Source organism: Bombus fervidus, chromosome 1 (assembly GCF_041682495.2).
Source record: "Bombus fervidus isolate BK054 chromosome 1, iyBomFerv1, whole genome shotgun sequence".
In the NCBI taxonomy this organism is placed as follows: Eukaryota; Metazoa; Arthropoda; class Insecta; order Hymenoptera; family Apidae; genus Bombus; species Bombus fervidus.
This window is the reverse complement of record NC_091517.1, coordinates 7,918,119-7,933,825: the sequence shown is the minus strand read 5'-3', so window position 1 is coordinate 7,933,825 and position 15,707 is coordinate 7,918,119. Positions and strand designations below refer to the sequence as shown.

The 15,707-nt window shown below is 35.4% G+C and overlaps 1 protein-coding gene and 1 long non-coding RNA gene across 4 annotated transcripts in view; one reads left to right on the top strand and one right to left on the bottom strand.

The window, feature by feature from the left end:
* The window catches only part of LOC139988361 (uncharacterized), a 111,282-nt gene extending 110,480 nt beyond the window's left edge, over nt 1-802 (bottom strand). Inside the window, exon 1 of the long non-coding RNA XR_011800083.1 lies at nt 134-802. This is a non-coding gene — a long non-coding RNA (uncharacterized lncRNA). The remainder of the gene's footprint in view (nt 1-133) is intronic.
* Nucleotides 1-15,707, top strand: part of Blo (bloated) — a 164,938-nt gene that overhangs the window by 87,448 nt on the left and 61,783 nt on the right. The gene's annotated exons all lie outside the window — the stretch shown is intronic.

The window sequence follows — 15,707 nt, the reverse complement described above, 5'->3', positions numbered from 1 at the left end:
TATGATTTTCAGGGATGAGTTTATGTTATTATAGAAAATATTTTTATTAATTTGCTAAACCTAATAATAGCTTAATATTGTATAGTCAACTCTTTGGTTATATGTTGGAATTTAGTTATATGTTTTTATTTACCTCTCATAATCACGGCTGTACACGACCGTATACAGAATATATACTCGTAGATAACCCCATTTATAAAAAAAGGAAAGATAAATGCAAATCACACAAAATCAAAACGATGACCGATAAAGGAGGAAAATGAAGTTTTCCATGGAGAAATTCGAATAGGTGTACCCTTTTTCTACACGTGCACATACAAGTGTAACTATGTGACCACTTGCCCACGACTTCATCACATTAAAAAAAATTCCTTCGTTCCCCCTTCCAATTCCTTTCATTCCTGCGTTCCATTCGCACAGAATCGCGGGAATCGTGTTGTCGAACGGGCGTCCTACCTATAAACATATCTTTTGCGTATTTATGCTTGTTTCGTAAAGAATTTTCTCTGATTCGCGAGTGTTCAAGGAAATACGAGAATAAGGGAATATCGGGAGATAACCGTTAACCTAGTGAACTCATTGATATACATGTATACCTGGAAGGTATGCCACATATGTACGTAGAAATCGCAAATAAGAAACAATAAGAAGATGGCTGGCGTCGAGTTTGGACCGATAGTTGATACTCGATGGAATCCGCGATTTACACGAAGACGGGCATATAGAGTGCAAAAGAGAGGTATAGAAAGTGTGTATAAAAAAGAGAGAGAGAGAGAAAGAGTGGTGCGTGCACAGGATGCACATCTGCGAGAATACGATGCACCGAGACTATCGACGTAACGACCGATCCGCCTACTGCCAGAGAATTTGTCGTTCTTAGTCCGCCAGCGCATGCGTGATTGCTGTACGCGATTGTCCTCGTGTGTGAAGTTAGGTGCATGATCTCCGATGGAATTTTCTGCCGACATACTGGGTGAGTCTTCTACGAGAGATTGGCATCCCAGTAATCGCTTGTATTATTATTGTATTTAAATAGAGAATTTTGTTTGTATATATCTTATCTTATTGATAACAGACAAAAAATAACAGTGTAAATAGATGATACGAACTTGTCACAATTTAACTATATATATCGTACATGAATGATTGTGTTTGAATCTAAATGGATTTAAAATATTGAATTATATCGTCCACTACGTATCATTATTTATGAAGATGGAAATTGGGAAGAATAGAGACAAATAAAATTATGTAGTGATTCAAATTGATTTAAAAAAAATTTTTACTTATGTAGGAAACATTAGAATATATTTTAATCCCATTAAATTAAAATCAATTAAAGTAGTTTTCTGAGAAAAAGACCTAGATCCATGTTAAATATATAGGTATGGAGTATTTATTTAAATAGTTTGAATATTGAAATTTGTATTTGTATAATCATTGAATATTATTGAAATTTACATGACGAAATTTGTATTTATTTTGTAATAAATACAAAAGCAACAAACCTCTTTAAGAACTATTATAATTATCAATTCAGACGTAGCTAATAATAACAAACTAAAACTAAAACTTTTAATGCAATATATTCCATCCATCATTTTATCTTATGGATCCCTTTTCCAAAAAATCACGTAATTACTTTTAATTTCACAGAATATATTGTAATTTTCCTTGTATAAATTTATTATATAAACAAAGTTTTTCTTAAATTAATTTGAATTCTTAGTTTCATTTTCGGCAAACGAATTCAACATAGAAGTATAATACGTATAATAGAAAGTAAACTCTATTGAAACTGGTTACACATAAAACAGAATTTATCGCGCAATAATATTTAATCGAATTACTGAATATGCGAGTACATATTGCACATAGCAGACTCCGTAGCGTAGCAATTAGAAGACAGGTTCTGCATGACTGTTGCCTTTACCAAAGAATGCCGTTCCCGGTTTATAAATTGAGCTTATATTCGTTCCTTTCGGTTTCGTACGAGACCACCTTTATCTCACATCGAGCGTTGTATGGACCGAACGACCTACCACGACCTCGCCCAACTCAGGCTATTGCGTCCTAAGAGTTGAGCGCTCGTCTCGGTTATACACCCACGTGATATGTTCCCTGCAAGGTTGTCTTGTTTGGAATGAAAAGAACGTTACACCTTCGTTCCAGCATTCTCCATTATTTACGAATTTTCTCCTGAACTGGTTCACCTTTCAAAATCGTAGTCATTTATATAATATCAAAATTATATTTATTCCAGTAGTTAATTTTCATAAGATTGACGTTTGAGAATCGCATTTTATAATCGAAAGCATACGTATATTTACGTTTATGTATTTTTGTTCAGAAGACTATAAATGCTGGAACTATAATGGTAATACTGGTAGTAAATCTGTGATAATATGGATATTTAGTAATTCAATTTTTTTAATAAACTGCAATAGTTTCAATCTAAATTAAACCCAATTTACACGACACAGTCATAAATTACTTTCACCTTAAATTTATAATTTTTAACTGATCTGCTACGGAAGCAATTAGAGCGTTCTCTATTGCGAATTTAATTCTTGAGTAACATGCAACGTGAAAACACATTCCATCGATTTCTCCGCACAATTTCAAACGAACGAAAAAGCAAAGCTTTCTTTCGTCATAGTTGCAATATCAAAGTCACCTTCGTGTCGCTTCCAGGCGAATATTTATCATGACACGATACCAACTTTCTATTATTATCTACGGCTGTCTTACGTGTCGGGATTTAAAACAGAATAATAACTGGCGCGCCATTGTTTATCACATATGTGCGAGTTAGATGTACTGTTACTTGTAGAGATACATAATATAATAGTTCCAATTATGCTGGTCTTGAGGCATAAAAATAATAACAAATATATACGTCATATATTATTTGAAAAAATGTTATAACACTGTGAGGTATTGAATGCTTTTGTTAAAACAACTATAAGTTCTTTTAAACCCTACTATCTTAAGATTGGAATTTATGAATCCAGTAGTTCTAAAGATATTGATAAAAACTACTGATATCCTTTTTTTAAAAAGCATACATAGTGCACAAAGTCGTATACAAATATACATATATGAGATACAAAACACAGAGAATTATGGATAATACTGATTATAAGTTGTAAAAAAGTTAATTACAACTCTACACGTGTTTTTCACTATTAATGAATCATTAGTTCAGTGTTTTGTGGGTATTCTTTATTTATTATATTTCCTCATACATGTAGCAAATTGCAGTAAGTACATATTTGCGGTAATAATTCGAAATACTGACACGCGTTAGAAAGTTATTATGACAAATCATCCGGAGGTCGTGTCACAGGACGGAAAATGGAAAAGTAAAAGCGAGGGAACAGAGGAGAAAAGCGAAAGCTTCCCGGAGTCTTAAATTAAAACCTGTTGCTTACACCGTCGTGCTCGCGGAAAGGTCAGGAAAGAAATCGATGAAGAAGCCACAAAAGAAAGAGATAGATTGTTGCATCTACGTGCAGTAACTCATCAGAATCACTGGTTCGAATAAGAACTTGTCAGCGGAAGGATGAAATAGAGATTCAGGGAAAGTTTCGCACTTACGCCTTATTAATTTAATAAATATTTAATTAGGGAAATTAATAGTAATTTTGTAAGTAATTTAAGTTATAATACTCTACGTTATTTTATTTTGTATATTTATTACTTACGTAAAAATATCTTTAAGGAAGAAAAAAAATATTGTCAGATATAAAGCTTTTACCTAATAACTTTTTAAAGTGGATACCTTTATGAGACTTATATGAGACCAAAAGGATCGTTGACCAGCATAACTGGCATTCTGAGTATGCGGGATTAAAACAACGTAACATCACGATTCACGCATTAAAAAGAAATTCCACAAAAAGCGTAATAATTTCTCTCCGTACTACCAAATTCAAGATATCCTTATACAGTCTCACAAAAGCAATAAGTACCACTTGTTAAAGTTCTACGAGCAGATTTACTCCGGTTGGAAGCGCTGTTATATACGTATTATACCGGCATACGTTGCATTAAGAGACACTCGGTATCAGAGATACAGGAATACGGAAGTTGCAACAAGTTCACGTTCAACACCGTTCGTTCGTTCCTGGTTTCTGCTCGATGGTACAAAGGTAGTCGGGAGAGAAAGAGAGAAAAGAGGGTCGACCCCTCTTTGGAAACCGAGCATCCGCCTTATCTACGCTCTGACGCTGGCAAAGGATTTTCTATCGGTTTATCAAGCGTCTCTAATCGTTACGGGATAATAAAGTTGGCTGCTCATTAAAGGAACGATAATCCACCTGGCCGAGGGCCCTTTCCGCCGCTCGTGATTCAAACGTCAAAGTATTTTCAATCAGCCGGCCATCGAAGATTAATGGGGATCCGCGTAGAGGAGTGGTTTCTTTTTAAACTCTAAATACCATAGCGAATATAGATTTATGGATAGCGATCGTTCAATCGCTGGATTCAGCGCCAAGGCGGAAGATAAATCGCGAGAGGGAAAAAAGGTCATCCGCGTGTTCGATCTAGTTTCCTACGATTGCCTCGAACCGTCGATTTCGTCCTGAGACACCATCGAGATAACGCGATTCGTGGATGCCCGTTATGCAGCAACGAGAGCTAGGAACGTCGAGATTGGAAATGTTGGCTCGTTGTGAATTGTGGTTATAGCGCTTGGTTTAAATTAGATCGTTAGAGAGTAAAGAACTCTATTGTGTAGATCTTTTCTTTTTTTATTTGCGAAGAGATTAATTCATTTCATTTTGATATCTTTCTTTATAATGTGTTGGAAGGTAGATACAAGTATATTTAAAGAGTATATTACAGAGAGATGAGATCTAAATCAAATATATTGGTAAATATATTATTGTACTTACTACTACTACATATTAGCTAATTTTCCAAAAACATCTATGATACTAAAAATATATTGTAAACAGTATATTGTAAAATTGTAAATTAGGTATCTTGCAATATTATCCTTTCAGAAGGATATAATTATAAAAAATACCAAAAGTCCAACGCAACCGTGTTAAATGCAACGACATAAGGAAAACAAACTACTCTGTATTAACAGAGATGTAACAAATACATAGATACACATAAACAAGTTCCAATTTAAAAGAAACAAGGTAATCGCGTGTTACGTGTCACTAAATTAAAATTACTCTTGCACCGTACAAAATGAAAAGGTGGGGTGAAAGAGCGTAGGTCTTGCTCTTCGTTTTAAATCTCGGCGAAGAACGATGCAACGATATACACACTAATTATGGCGCAAACGCGCATTTGCTTATCGGCATTTCGTCATTCGGACAGCACTCTACGTTGAACTGGCGAATAATGGTTTAATTAAACACCACGTGTACAACCGCAGCCGCCTTGTAAAGGGACCGTCGATTGATTTACAGTGGCAATACACTCTAGCCAAGTTTCCAATGTATACGCTGTGAAATAGCCCTCCGGAGAGTCCATTCTAGTAAGAACGCATATATTAGTCCACGTACTCGCAATTAACCGTTGACATTTACTCCACTTCACCGCGCTCCCTTTTTCCACGCGCGAGTCCTTCGATTCTTCTTTCCTTCGTCCTACATCCCCTTCTTGTTTCACTGTTATACTCACTATCTGTATACGTTCTACGTGTCCACTACTTTTTCCTTTCTTTTCCATTCGCTTTTTTAATTATTGTTTTACATTATCTTTATTTTACAATTTGTGCAATTTTTCTAGATTCTCGAGCACTCTTTTCCCATTTTCTGGCTCTTTGTAATATCTTCTTGTATATCTACCTTATTGTTTATTGTATTAATTTAAAACTAGTTAATATATACAGTTTTCATGAATATTCTTAGATTACTTCTACATAATACTGTATGAAATGCTATGTTCGTATTATTTGTCATTGTATACTAATACTTTTAAACAATTTTGATCATCATGATTTGTAACAGAGAATGATCTGACAGAGAAAAACGCCTTTGAAACGTTTATGAAATACTACTAGATTAGATCATTTTGAATATATTGAGAACCACGTATAGAGATAAAAGGAAACTTTTTGGTATAAACGCTAAAAACGAGAAACCAAGTAGCTTTTATCAAAAAAGATGATACTTTTCCTTTAGCATACAGTCATATTCAATATAATCATTTTCATTAACCTATATGTATCACTGTACAGGATGTATCAAAATTATACGTCACGAATGTCGCAGCAATATCCTACACTTTTGGATCGATGAAAATTTACATAAAGGAGAAAAGGTGCAGGACAATTTTGCACTTATTTTTTTTTATAAAACTACATCGATCTAAAGGAGCAAAATCCTGTCGTAATATTTCTGTTTCGTTTCTTTCTGACATTCTCATTTCTTCCTTCGCGCGACTAACGTCACATTCGTCCTTCTATTTCCGCCTCTATATCACTTCTGTCAGATATGTCGGCCGCAGAAGGTCGTCGCCAGTCACGAAGACAGGTCAGAAGAAACGTGTCCGCGTGGTCAGACACGAATTACCTGTTTCACGCAGTCACTGGAACTCCTTGAGAAGTTCGCTCGGCTTTTCGCCCGCGTAACGCTTCGCACGTCAGCCGGAACGACCGATTTACCCAGGACAACTTTTCCTTTCGGACCTAGCCGCGTCGAGTAGTTATCACCAAGGAAAATCTGCTCGCGTTCCCGCGCCACTTTGCATGCGTGTCGTTGCGCAAAATCGCGATTTATGCGCGTTTCCACGGCCAGGAGAGACCGTTTCGACGAAAGAACGCGTGACAAGAGAAGCAAGTCGCTCGTTGGTCGATAAGGAACGATAACTGGTGCATAGATGACGCTGAGTTACGGTTACACGGCCCGCGACATAGTAATTCATACCGAGATGCCTAGACCACCGCGCGATTAATCGCCGCGATTAACGATAATTAATTGCATTGCTCCGCTGAGGTCGAGCAAACTCTGCTCGCGTTGATTGTCTTGATTCCAGAGAATAAAATTCCCTTTCTTTGCTTGTTTTATTTGAATTAAGAGATTGCATGCGATACGACAGTAGCTTGAAAAATTAAATTAAAACTTGGTAGATTCATGAAGTATTGCGTTTGGTTACGTTGGACGTGTTGCCAATTGCTTTTAGGTAACAGTATATTGAAAACGGAAATTTTAGGATTAAAATACTTGTAATTAATAGGATGTTAGTTAAGTGTGGGGTTAAAACTGTTTAACGGATTGAACTTCTACCAATTAATTGTTATTGGTTTGTGTTATTATTATTTATTGTGTTTCTCAGTTGAAAACACAGTTTAAATTTCATCTATTAAGTTTTTGTTAATTTCGTAGATGCTATTTGAAGCTTTTGATAGATTTGTAAGGCTTCATTTAGGCAACTAATTATAATTGCTGCCTGCATTTTTAACTCTCTATATTCTACTTTATTAAAATATCGAAGTTTTATATGGATAACACAATGAAATTATTAATAATCGTGTGGTTATTAATTAAAATTAAATTCAACGTACAATGATGTATAATTTGTGTCTAAACTAAGGTCCAAATCCTTTCATTGTTCTAATTTGGGGTCATTTCTCTATTTAAATAAGAAACATATAGAAAGAAGAAGCTGCATTTATAATAATACATTAGCGACAACAGGTTGCACTAGTAAACGCGAAAGAATAAATCAGAAATCACGCGGTTATAGCGACGATAATTCACATCGAAGGTGGAATCTCGACAAATTGAACGGCCTTGGAGCGATCATATTATGTCAGGCCGTGCCAATTTAACGACACACGTGGCTTAATTAAATTACGCGATATAATTTTTACTGATCTTGTATTAAAGCCTGTCCCGATAACGCTTTACTATAAATTATACAAGCTATCACGTACATAAATTATACATTCACCATGTTGGATTTGCATTTCTGTAAAAGAACCTCGCGTGCACTGATTAAACCGTCAATGTCGGTCTTTGTTAAAAATCAAAAGATTTATCGAGTGCTTTAATGCTTAAGTAAAGTGATATAGAACAGAAAAAATCAAAGATGGAGATAATGAAAATCGAACGTGTAGCGTATGAATAATTAAAGTCAGTTCAATGTGTATGAATATTTAAATTATCTACACAATATAAAAGTTTTGCCATTAATCGTGTATGTGATAATCTTAAGCTTCAATTTTTTTAGATAAATTCTTCCTGCAGCTGTGATATCGAAAATCTAATTTATTATTTAATACTTTCTTTGTTTTCTATCATTCAAAATAGAAATGTGTTCTAGCAAGTTTGTTCTTTAAACATTATCTGCAATTCTGCCTACTCTTTGATTTCTGCAACTGGGTCTATTCTTCAACAACTTCCTGCAACCCTGCCTACTCTTCGAATAATACTTCTTTGACTACTTTCTACAGTACTCTACCTACTCTCCGATTGATTTCTGCAATTTCAATTTAGCCTCCGATTATTTCCCAATGATTGTTCTTTAGTACTGTATGATAAAAGTTCGAGATTTACTCGCCATTTTCTTAACCACTAGTGTGGCATATAATTACTTCTACCGAACAGTTTATTTATAATATATTAATCATTGCGTGTATGTGATCTATCGATCTAATATCTCAATAATTCCTTTACGCAACTAAAGAACTCTGTTCGTGTCATAAATCTCGAGGTCGTTTCCGCGAGTGGCCAAACGACTATGTAAAATGTGGAAACGCGCGTTTTCTCGTTTACGGAAACAGAACGTGGATCGCGCTGTTGACGGCTATAGAAATCAGACAAGTTCGTTACGTCAGGCCAAGCTCAATGATCCGAGAATAACCAGCCGTGTTATAAGTATCCAGTATTGCGTTAAAACATGGACGGAATGGTTGATATAATTGTGCCGTTTGTCGCTTTCTCGGTCGCCTTCGTTTCAAATGTCAACCTGTATCATGTACGCAATGAAATAGCCTATCATAACGCGAACGTAATCGCTGATTATATTGGCTACGGATATTAGTAATCTATAATGATGCACGTGTACAGGATGCAAATTATCGCTGTTCGATATTTAAGCAAGAAGTGAAATTCAGTGAATTTTTATTATAGTTACGAAATATTACTGGTTCTTGTAGTTTCTTACGATGGAAAGTTCCGAAGATAATTTTTTCTCGTTTTTGTCTATTTTCAAAATTGTGAAAGTTGAACTGAACGGTGAGTTCAACTGGTTCTATCGAATTAGAGGTATTCGATCCTTCCGGGGAGATACACAGTTTCAGGATAGAATAATTTCAGATATTTGACACTATAATTATTAAACCTAAGATGATTAAAATGCATGTGTTCCAGAATTTGTATTTCTGCAGTTATTAAAAATATGCAAATACTTCTACTAATAATTTCCTTGTTTTCTTATAATATACATGATTAGTAAATATTAATTTCATTTTGCAGCATGCATTTATACTTATGACTTATAAACGGTGGTATAAATATTTCTTTGGTTTCAAAAGACGGGGAAGTTGATAAATCATTGGAAATGATATATCTCTCAGAGCAAGAAACTTTATGTGATCTCAATTAATTATGATTCAGCGTCACAGAGAATCTTCAGTCGAATAATATGAATTATAAATCCCAATCTAATGATCCCAAATATTCCCAATAGAATCCCATCTTACGGTCAGCGAAGAAGAAACATGTTAGGAAATTAATTACTAGTATAATAAATTTGCAGTTTTCCGGCATTGTAGTAATCATGGGAAGAGATGTTGGTTATATTTTAATGTATAGTAGTGCAAAGAAATAGACAACACTAGATAAAATTAAATAATCCTTTGGAAGAGAAAACATTCAAACAATAGAATTCGAAAGCACAATCATTTTGAAATTGGTATTTTAGTGCTGATTTTGAGACATCACAAACTACGTACAAAAACATAGATATAAATGATGTCGTATGTGATCAATGACCGATAAAGAATTAAATAGCTCTTTTTCATATGTAGAAATTTTACACGATATCTTAATAAAATACACATTATGGAAAAAAATATTATGCAAAGTGTATCAGGTTTTTCTGATCAAATTTGTTAGTATGTATAATGAACCTATTCTTATCTTATAGTATAGTAACCGCCATATACCTTACTATTTCTCTCGTAATCATATTTTTATTATAACTCTCCAATTATGATTTAAAAGACTTACGCTTGTATAACATTTTTTTATTATTCATACTCACAGAATACGCCAGAAAAATTTGAACACTCTCCATACGTACTTATCAGTAGAAATAGCGTCGCATATGCAAGTTAGTTAAAGGAGCGTACTCATTCTGCGCTGCACCAGAGGCAACGAAGCGACTAATGAATTAATATTTATCCTTCTTGCATGAGATGGCCGGAAAGGTATGTTCACGTTCGTCATTTATCCGGTTAATCGAGTACCGAAGCACCACGTGGCTCGCGTTTGTCGGATAATTCATACTTCCACGGCTAATGGCGTGATTTTATATCGATGAACACTCAGATGTGGCGTAATTGCGGCTCACATGCTGCAATTAATGCTACATAAGACGGAGAAAGTATATGGTTAGACGCGCCGTATCAGCCGTTTTGTTCTGTGAATGAATCGCGCCGTCTTCGGAATGCGTCGAACTAAAGAAAGTCAACGATGCTCTTTAGGAGTTTTAACGATCTGCCATGCAAAAAAAAAAAAAGAAAGAACTTTTAGGTAAACGATTGTTTCCTTCCAGACCTACTTCCTCCTTATTTTCTCTGATATTTATCCGTGAATGGATTGTTTCTTGGATCCCATTAATCTGCCATTTATTATCATATTCTGAGAGTCTATATCAATAAATTGATAATCTTATTAATAGATTCATGAACGTGCGTTCGTGTATAGTTTGATTCAAAAGAAAAGGAATATCATCCAGGTAACAGTAATAAGAAGACGTACTTTAATTACTTAGATATATTGTATTATCATGATGATATAATTATTTCTTAATTGTTATCGTTTGAGATTTTCAAAGCATACATAGTAACAAAGAAAACCGTATACAAAGAAAATTACTTTATTTCGTGAGAAAATGAACGTTTACTGCACAAGCAGTAGCTAGCCATTCTCAGAACCCTTCAACTCGTCAAATTGAAAACGATTATATATTCGCATTTAAGTATCGGTAATGAACCACGCTGCACAATTTCTCCCTACAATCTCTTAACGAGCAATAATCGAAAATCGGTATATATTCCCTGTAATTTCTCACGCCTCGTTCTAACGCCTCCTTCATGAGTCATTCCTCCCCCGTCTGTCCGGGTCCCTTATCGGCGTAAACCCTTGTAATTACAGCCTGCAGAAATTCACCAAGTAATTCATGTGTGGGATAGCCGATTCCGACGCCGATGTAAATAACCAATAACGATTACAGCGCTGGTGTGCGTGCACGCACGGTTTCACCCGATCGGTATATGTGTCACGGTACGCTTTCTGCCAGCGCACACATAATTTCTCATTATGCAAATCGCGGCGAGGACTTTCCGCGCGAGCACGGTCTACCTCGACCGAGGCGTATCTGTCGATACACCATCTCTCCACTCTTTCTCTCTCTCTCTCTCTCTCTCTCTCTCTCTCTCTCTCTCTTCGTGTTCCGTTCCTCTCTTTCTTCTACTTTCTGCTCCGCCTCTTTCAGCCCTATCCAGGTGGAACGTTCCGCGTTAAACCAGCGAATACCACAGCCCGATTTTCTAGTTGTCACATCGCCCAGCTTCGATGACAAGATCCTGATACAGAGAAAGGGGCGATTCGCGGAATTTCACGGGGACCACGCCTCGATTTTCGAACAGAGATATTTGGAATGCAACGCGCCATGCGCGAAAGCCTCTTCTGTTTGAACTCGTTTGATTATGTTTGATTTTTTGGGCTGTGCCTCTGATTCTAAAGAGACGGAGTTTTGTTCTTGTTTGAGAGTCTTCCTTTAACTTCGACATGAGTATCTTTAGAAGGATATTATCTTTCAACGTGGTATGATATATTAACGTTGTGATAGGTATGTTAGTGACGTGACAGTTGCATGTGGTCATTTGCAGTTCGGTGACTTGTGCACTTTTATCGGTAAACGATAGTCGTGCTGTTTCTTTATATTTCGAGTATAAGTGAATGTAATTAAATCGATATGTTATTGACGTGACAATTGTGTGTGGTTGTTCACACTTGAATGGTCTGAATATTCTACTAATTAATTAATAATAAGCGTATTGTTTCTTTGTATTTTGGCTTCTAATATTGAGTGTATATAGATTTAATTGAGCTTGTTGGCGTTTGCAGGATTAACTCCAGTTTCATACTTGCATTGAAATTATTATTTATTATTTATATATATTGCTGTTATTATATTATATATAATGAATTCATAGATTGTCATGGAATATCACGTAAAATTTATTATAAAAGTTTAAAAATCAAGAGTAATTTACATCGTTGTTGTGCGATAGAGAGCACTTAACATAACGCCAAAAACTCTGATACGTTATTTCTCACAATCAGTTACAAAAACACAAATTAATGAATAAAGTCAGCATCTATCGCATCGTAGATGTCATTGATCAATTACAAACTTTCTATCGCGATTTTCTTTCAATAACATCGTACAATTTCTTCATAGAACATCAACCTTTCTCAATCACATTTCACTTATGAAAATTATAATCCATTAATCCCAGGCTTCGCATTGTTATCCATTATCTCGTATCTGTTATTTCTTTTTGTTTTTCAAAATCGCCGTATGATTTATAAATATCCAATACTTGTAAATGCAGATAGTTAGAGATGGTTACAGTATCTAAACGTGAACAGTTCGTACGATATATCAAAACCCGTTCTATATTTAACCGAACATACAAGTTCTAGTGCTCGAAAGCTCATCCAGCCTCATCCATTAATCATCCTTGACAAAAATCCGCGATTTCAACGGATTGCCTATGCTTCGCGTGCAGACTCCTCATCGTACACGCGTCCGCAATAATTTTGGCGAGTCCTACGTGCGCGAAACGCACAATGCGATTAATTGGCATGTCCGTTGCTCGATAACTCACCGAACGAGCCCACACGACGCACGGATCGGATAATGCGAAGCTCTGGCTGCATAATGCGATGGATTACATTATGCTAACTACGTATAAAAGACGAACAACTCGACCGTTTAAAAGTAACCTCCCCTTTCCCCCTTTCTCCTCTTTCTTTCATCCTCTCTTCCTGTTTCTCTACCGAATGAATTACGTTCTTCTGGCTTTCTTGTGACACACGCGATTAAATGTGGATCGTTAACAATGACTTGGTCACAGTAGCTGACGTGTAAAGTGTATACAGTATACAGTATGTCGGGTTTAAATACGCACGCGATATCATTTCTTTAACTATTGTAAACGTGAAACCGTATTTTATATGAAACTTGATATATATCATGGAAGAGACATAATGAAGAAAGTTTCTAGTAAAATTTAATAACAATTTATTTTTTATTAATTCACTGTTATTAAGGTGGTGTGTCTTTATGGAACTAGTATATCATTAAACAATAAATGCACCGTTTCTGTTGCTAGTTTTTAAATAGCTTCACGGTGTTTCCTCGTTATGTAAAAAGATATTGCGTAAAGATTAGAATATCGATAAAGTAAGATACATTATTGATGAATCTCGAGCACTTCGATTCAAATTTAATTGAGAATGTAAACATAAATTTAAAAATTATCGATAAAGAAGAATGAGATGAACAAAATTTTCATTTTCATCTTCGTTTGGTGACGGAGGAAACAGTATTCAAAAACAAAAATTTCTTTCTTCCAAAGAATATTTTAAAAATTCCACAGTGAAGATAAATTTTCCTTCAGTATGGGATAAAGACTTATTTCTTCTGGGAACTGTCTTTACGTCGATATTATGCACAATTTATTGGAAATCTGTGGAATTATTCCAATGACACACAATAAGAAACTCGCATAGCTCGAGGGAGCTCGTCACGTAATAGCGATTACGCGACAACCGGAAATCAAACAGACACATAACAGCCGATGTGACAAGAAATCCAATAGAATGTAGTATACAATAGTTTAATAATTATCTGGTATTTTTCGCTGTGGACAGGTGGATGCAGACCACCTGTCTAACCGATATTTCATTTCCAACGATTTATTGATAGAAAATGTTTCTCTCTTTGTTCCAGGTGAGTGAGAAAACATTCTGAATTTATTTTTCCTGAACGATGCTGTCGAGTGGGTGAGTGAAACAGTCGAATTTATTTTTATCGTTGATAGAACTTATTTGCATAACGCATAGTGGAATTAAACGATTTTCAAAGCTTATTTAATGATTCTGGATACTATTTCAATTTGTTATAAAATGCATACAAATGTCTATATCTACTTACTTCGATTAGAGCGCTATAGTCGAATTAAAATTCGTTCAGTAGAAAAGAAAATCTGTTTAAGAAAAACATTAAAAATCCTGTTCTCCGTGAAAAGTGCAACAAAATTGAGACATAAAAAATTCGAGGACCGCAGCAGGATCAAAATTAAGCTTTGTCATATCATATCAATAACGCGTCGTGTCAAATTTATAAGATTTCTTCACTTCTTGAAATTGATCCAACAGAATCATTTATTATTTAGTATTCAGTATTATTATTATTTAGTATTATTTAGTATTTATTTAGTATTCCTTCGTACTTTAAGTAATTTACAAAAAAAAAAAAAAAATTGAAAAAGATTGGAGAAAACGAAAATAGGTGAAAAAATTCGCAAAGTAGGTCACGTGTTTCCGTTATATCGAAGGATCTCTCGCAGTCGACACTTCCCAACGCACGTTTCGGTTTCTGGCGTTTGACAGCTGTTCCTATTCACCGCATACGTGGGCATCAACTTGTCCGTTGGCTGACCGGGCCCCGATGTTGAAAGGAATGTCGTTCGCGAGCGCGCGTGGGCCCACGAAATATATCGGTATACTTTTGCGTGCCCACGCTCTCGCTGTGTCGCGGCCACGGGAGCCTTTAATGTTAAACACGTTGCGAAATCCGGTTGATTGCTTGCGCAATCTTGCGTGCTCCTCGTTTCCCGAAACGAGCGCCGGACGAGGCCAATTGCAAAACCACCTCAAATGTCAACCTGTTTCGCTACATCCTTGATCTCGCATGCGAAAAGAAAGCGTTCGATATACCGAATGCTGAACTCATTTTCGCATCTGAATCTCAGTGTGAATTCAATATCGTACATCCGCCTTTGTATATGTACTTGATGAAAGAAATACGACGATGCAACGTTGTAAATTGAAATATTCGCTTGGCAACTAAATGATTGCGGATTTTGTCAATACCACCTAATGACAAGATCCGCAATCACTTAGTTGCCAACCCAATATTAATCGGAAATATGAGTCGATATAGCCGCATTCGAAGAAGCATGTGTCTTATGTTAGATACATAGTTTCATAGGTTTTGTTTTTTTCATTATCAATTTTCAATGAAGTATTGTTTTCTGTCTCATAAAATCACATTATTGATTTTCTTAATGCATTGTATTTGAATATTTTTATATCGTGCTTTAACATTTCCTGTTTATCTTGTAAACTTTTAGGTGTCAGAGTAAATGACTATTAAAGCTTAAATTATTTGAACGATGATTATATATTAAGAAAGTCAATATTAGCATCGAAGGAAGG